We start from the raw sequence: 6,692 nt of genomic DNA on the forward strand, positions 1-6,692 counted from the left end.
TTTCTCTCTCTCTCTCTCTCTCTCTCTCTCTCTTTCTTTCTTTCTTTCTTTCTTTCTTTGTTTTATTGAGACAGAGTCTTACTCTACATCTCAAGCTGGCCTGGAATTACGTAGCCCAGGCTGGCCTCAGACTCGAGGCCATTCTCCCGCTTTAGATTCCCAAGTGCTGGGACTCTAGACAAGTGTGAGTGGCTGCTGGCCTGGGGTGATGTATTATAACTCTAATTTCAATTAATCAACTAAGTCAGTTGTGATTTTATATCTCCCCATCCCAGAGGTAGAAGCTCCATACTGGAGACAGAATTTAAAAGATGATTTTGGTATCTTGCTTCCTCTGCTACTCCTTGGGAACATAGCAGCTCCCAGTGGGTCTCAGTGTCCTTCCCAGACCACATGGCATTAAATAGCTAAGCTCAGCAAAAGGGGCTTTTCACACTGTGGGGCTCATGTAGGAAGAGACAAGCTGGGAGCCAGGCTGTGATTCTGGTATCAGCTATCAGCATCCTTGCACAAAAGGTTTCAGCTCTGGGATCCCTCCTCTTCCCCAGAGAACACTTTCTTAAAGCTCCTTCAGCGGGAGGATTTAGTACTTGTCATGATCTTGTATTATCTGCTGGGTGGTATTACTATTTTTCCCCTGACACTGAAATCTGAAAAGAATCGTCCATGAGGCTGCAAGGGCAGAGGCCGCATTGGGGTCACTGTGTAAGTGCAGTAATTCCTGCCACTAATTGAGAGGCGTGTCTAGGGTCAGATGGCACTCAGTCTTGGGAGGCAGCTACCAGATGCTCTGGATGCGAAGGGATTATGGAGATGCTGTGGTCCAGCAGGCTCTTGTTCCAAAGAAAAATCTCTGGTGGGGAGAGGGAGTCACAATGACAGGCCGTCCTATTTCAGTTTGAATACAAAGAGAATTAAGAAATGTGGCTTCTGCCACTCAGGGACAGATAGGACCTAAAGCCACAAATTTGAGCCCCGATGGTCTCTTTGGTGTTTATCCCTGCATCTCATCTTTTCTGTGGCTCTTCTTGTTATTCCTGCTCCCTTGGCATTCTCCACATTCTCAGTTCCTCGTGCCTTGCCTCTCCTCCTTCCCTACCATCCTTCTCCTCCTCCTTCCCTTTTCCCCTTCTCTTCCCTCCCTTCCCCTTCTCCTTCCCCTCCCCCCTTTCCTTTTTCTTTCCCTCTGTATGTGCATTAGCTATTCTGGAGATCTGTCCCAGGGCCTCACACTTGATAGGACAGCACTTGGACACTGAGCCACACCCCCAGCCCTCTGTACTTTATAAAAATATCTTTTATTCTCTTATTTATTTTTGAGTCCCACATATTCCAAAGCGGACTCAAACTCACGCAATAGCTGAGGATGACATTGAATTTCTGACGAACCTTCCTCCACCTCCTGAGTGCTGAGATCACAGGCACGGGCTTCACTTTGGAATTTCAGTTAATGTTTTCCTTGTATTCTGTAGCTAATCACCTGGCATTGCTCCTTTTATCTGAGAGGACAAGGATTTTGTCTCGCTCGCCACTTCATTTCCCTTACTAAAGGCACGACCGGCTCAATTGCTGCTCAGTAAATTTGAGTTATGTGAGCAAGTTTGAGAATGGAAAGCCCCGGATTCTCATGCTTGTTCTTGTGGGGTGATGTCACTGGGTGGCTCACAGCTTGTTCTTGTGGGGTGATGTCACTGGGTGTCTCACAGCTTGGTCTTGCGGGATGATGTCACTGGGTGGCTCACAACTGTACTGTGCCACTCATTCCCAGCCTTACCTTGCACTCACCTTCTATAGCATCATTCCCTAAGGCTGGATGAAGGAAGGCTGCCCTTCTCATCAGCTTCTTGGGCTATGCATGAGACATACTCATAGGCAGGCAACAGACCCTAGGGTTCCCTCTCCATTCTGGGGACACTTGATTTCTTGGCCTAAAGCTAAGCTTCTGCTCGCTCCTCTGAGGGTGTTTGCAAAGTCTTATGGACGCATCTCTGTATTTCCAGCACCATCTGCTATCAGCCTGCAGGACACTCAAATGGCCCTGTTCCCTGCTATCTCCAACTTGCTGAAATTATGCTGTAGCTGGGCTCTTCTTCCCAACACTGTGCTATATGTCAGTTGCTTCCTGTGGTGTTCAATGACTGCCTGACCTTATCCAGGCAACTCTGGCTCATTTTCATCTTTCCACAGGATTTTGGGGGTCTTATGTCCACTCTCCTGTCCCAGGAGCTCACCAATGATGTTCCTGGGCTCAGCCCTTTTCAGCACATGGCTGGCATTGGGGGATTGTATCTTTCTTCTGCTGCTTAGGGACTTCCTATGCATTTTGTTGCTAGAGGAAGGATCTGGCATTCTTGGCTGTGTCTCTGTGGAGCTTTCCCTAGGATGGGTTGAGTCATCTCTGCACCCCCGAATCTTTTCTTCCATTCACTGTGGATAATTCCAGTCTATATTCTGAGGCTTATGTTGACAATCTCCGCAACCCTCACTCCCCACTTTTCTTTTCCGGCTGTCATTTTAAACCAAGCTGTGAAGCTTTCTCATTCTCTGATTGCATTTCTCCCCTCCTCTCATTTCCAAACACAGTGACTCATGAAATCCCTGGCAATGTCATATATTTTTGTTCTTTTTGTTTTGTTTTGCTTTTTTGACAAGTCTCATGTATCCCAGGCTGGCTTTGAGTAAGCCCTACAAATGAAGAGCATGCACTCATGCTTCACAAGCTGGGGCTCTGGGATTTGAGCTATGCACTTTCACACCTGCTTTAAGAATTTGTTTTTTGTTTTGTTTTTTTGTTTTTACCTGCTCTGTTTACTAACCTATTTTCTCCAAAGTCTCTCGGTTTCTCTGGGTGTTGCAATCTTCTTTCACTCCTGGCTTTTTGGACTATCTTGTGATCCTTAGTCATCAGACATCTGGTCCTGAGGTGTGACATGGAGGAGTGAGCCTGCCATCGGTGCCATGGCTTCAGGGTGGGTTGCTGGGATGCCAAGGATGCGTCTGTGGATGCCAGAGCACCTGGGAAACCTTTCTACACAGATTCCCCCTCCCCCCTTTCCTCTCCTTTCAAGCTGGTTCTTCCAGAAGCCACCCAGAGGGAGGTCATGCTCAGGTACCCTCAAGGGGTCTAACTGCTTGGGGAAGATGGCATGAAGACCAGGCCATGGGCAAGTAGGATTCCAGGGGAGGCCTGGACTTGGAGAATTATCCAAGACATGCACATAGGTAGGTCGTGACTTCAAGGTTTGCCCTTTATCCAAAAGCAAAGATGCAGAGCTTCTGAGCCATGGTATAGCCCATCCTCCAGATGCATAGCTACTAGACTGCATGCCCCGGGGCATTGGCTATGTGCCTGCAGCCACCTGCTTCTAATTTTCCCCATTTGACAGATTCCTTTAATTTTCTTTCCCCTTCAAGTTATCCCACATAAGAACTGTAACTACATTCAAAGTAAGTGGGCAGGGTAGGCAGGGTAGGAGCGGATAATAGCCATGAAGGCACAAAGCTGACCAAGGTACCACACTGTTAGTGGTTCTGTCTGTGTATGACTCCAGAGGCCAACTGTGCGAGTTCAAACAGTGCTTCTTGACGTTCCCCAGATGCAAGGAAAGCACTCTTGGGCTATGACTCGTGTTGGGACACAGGCTTTATTCTTAAGTGTTTAATGGGAGTATGCTAGGTAGAGCTATTCAGTGCGATGAACATAAAATCATGCAAAGAAGTCCAGTCTCATTCAAGCTATAGAGAGAGTCAGGCACAGGGGCCCACACCCGTAGGAAGATGAGGAAGCATCAGGCTTGCCAGGGCTACATAGTGAGACCCTGTCTCAAAAGATCCCAAAACAAGCAAGCAAGCAAGGAAGCAAGCAAGCAAGCAAGCAAGCAAGCAAGCAAGCAAGGAAACAAAGGGTTTGTAGAGCCCCAGGAAGATAAAGCTTGAAGCAACCGTAGTGTGTGGCAAGGGCTGGAGAGAAGGCTCAGCGGTGAGGATGCTGGCTGCTCTTGCTGAGAAGCCAAGTTAAGATCCCAGAACTCACACCAGGCAGTTCACAACCACCTATGGCTCCCATGCTTGCACACACACACACACACACACACACACACACACACACACACAGAGAAACTCAAGGCAGGCTTACTCTTCAGGACCAGGCAGCCAGGCAGAAAAAAATCTAAATAGCTGTATTACTTTTTCCTCATTGATACAATGAAACACCATCAAAAGTAACTTAATGGGCAAAGATTGTTTTGTTTCACAGTTCATGGATGCAAGGCATCATGGGGGAAAGGCTTAGCAGCACCAGTGAGAGACAGCTCATAGCATCTGCAGTCAGGAAAAGCCTGGAGAGCTGGGCAGACCCAGCTCTTGTGAGTCTGGCCTCTGAGAGTGATCGTAATGAATCTGGGATTGAAGGTCCAGGGGTTTGTATCTCAAGTATTGTCTTGTTTTCTGTACTGAGCCTTTGCTAGACTTATTTAAACCTTCAGAATGTGCTTCCAGTGCCTCTGACAAGAAGCGTTTAGACGCATCAGAGACCACTCCGCATTTCATGCGTTACAAGGCAAGACCAATCCTCGTTTCCTGTGCTCTAGACTCCCTAACTCCAACCTCCCTCCTCTGTGCACGTTGAAGTGGTTTGCCGACTCCAGAAGGGGACATCGCTAATCAGCACAGCTCTGTCCCTTGCGCCTCTTCTCATCCTTCTTAGAAGAAACATGCCAAAGTGTCAAAGTCAAGCAGAACCACAGATGTTTTCGGTTGAACCTAACCTAGGAAATGTGGAGGTCTTTTTCCATGGCGACTCTAAATCCAGCCCCCACCTCTCCACTCAACTCTGCCAATCCTGTTCACCCACGATGAGGGAAACTAAGTCACAGAGATGAGTGGACACATCCAGAGTCACCCAGGCAGTGACAGATTTTGAGACAAGTCCCGGCAAAGGTGACCTTGAAAAAGACCCAGGACTCAAAACTTCTGTGTCCCACCTCTTGGCTTCCAGCCCTCTCAAGTGCAAGTGAATGCAGACGATGTTGTAAAATAGACTGAAATACAGAAAATTTACATTCCCCTGCTCTACCCCCATGGTAACCATTTTCATTCTTCCATTGTTGTTTGTTGTTGTTGTGATTTTCAACAACAAATAACAATAAACGTTGATCTCGATTTGAAAGTGAGTTAGTCATTCTAGCGACTGTCAATCACCAATCAGAAACATTGCCCTTGGTCCTTTAGTCAGTCATTGGCACCCAGCTCTTCCACCCACAGGTGCCACAAGGCCCACCATATCCTCACTTGTCCCTGTCCTCAGCTTTGGATCTGAATAAGCAGTGTCCAGTGGTAGGGTTTCCTGCAGAGGAGGCTGAGACACTTTCATAAAGCAGCCTTCCTCATGGTGGGAATGCCAGGCCTCCAGGACTGGCCTCATGTGTAAATACAATGGCCTCCCCTCATCCTAAGAAGATGAAGGTGCACCTGAACTCTGTATTCACCAATCAGATTTGTTGTCCCCTAAGTTTCTTTATGGCTGCCCCTGTTTCATCAAGGGAGACATCAGAGACACTGGAAGAGGAACTGGCTTCTCAGCCTGGTGAAACAAAAATAGCGAAGGAGGAAAACGGAAATCAGCTTGCTTACTCTGCTCAGATCAGCCAAGCATCCGGACTGGGGAGTGTGATGCGTGACGAGGGGCAGGTGCTAAATGCTGAGACTGTCCTCTGGCTGCATGGACAGGGCCACAGCTGTGAAGAGCAAAGATAATCCACTCACCCTGCCATGACACCAAGAACCAGAGGGAGGGGAAGTGGGAGGCAGCTTTGGGTCCAGGCTTCTGAGAGGATGGTTACCCTTTGAGGAACCTTTCAAGTTTAAAGCCCAGGGGCTTCAGTGAGTGTGACAGAGGTAAAGAAATAAATATCTTTCGATGCACACCAGCTGGACCGGTACCCCGCAGCTCTTCCAACCCCAGCCCCACAACCTCAAAGCATAAAACCCCAAGGAAATAAGTCCCCTGCAGCCTGGTGTGTGACTTCTAGACTCATTTTTGTCCCTGTGCAACAAAGGCAAACTTCTGGACAGCCAAGCAAATATGCTCTAAGCGTGACCTGCTGATAATGCAGGGTCCCTCAAGGCTGCCTTTCCTGTTCTGCTTTTTCTAGAAGGCAGGGTGGGACCTTGTCTGGAAGCTCTTTCAAGCAATCAGCCACAGTGTGGACTAATCACTACTAGGGTGATCTTGGGTGATGGGTGAGCTATGTAACCTTTCTGAAGCTCAGCGGTCCCCCCTGGGCCTGGGGGGTAGGAATGCATGCCACAGGGTCCATTGAGGATGGAGGGGAACTGCTAAGGAATAGGACCCAAGTAAGCCTGGGGACTGGCACATCGGAGTTATAATCTGCCTTCTTCACTTCCTGCCCAATGACATTGATTAAATCAGTGTCAACAAGATGACTTAACAACCTATTGATCCGGGCAAGTCGGTAAAAGCAATCCATCAAGCTGGTTGCCTGACATTTAGCGGATGAAAATTGACCTTTTCCTTCTCAGATTTTGGGCAATGATGTCATCCAGCTAATCCCAAGCCTGTGGCTTCTGCAGGCATCAGAAAGAATAATTTATGAGACGCTCACTGTGAGTGGCAGGGGGCTGTTCGAGCACAGCCCAAGACTCTGTGTGCCTGGAGGTGGGGGCCAGAGTCT

This window comes from Mus caroli, chromosome 8 (genome assembly GCF_900094665.2).
Source record: "Mus caroli chromosome 8, CAROLI_EIJ_v1.1, whole genome shotgun sequence".
NCBI lineage: Eukaryota > Metazoa > Chordata > Mammalia > Rodentia > Muridae > Mus > Mus caroli.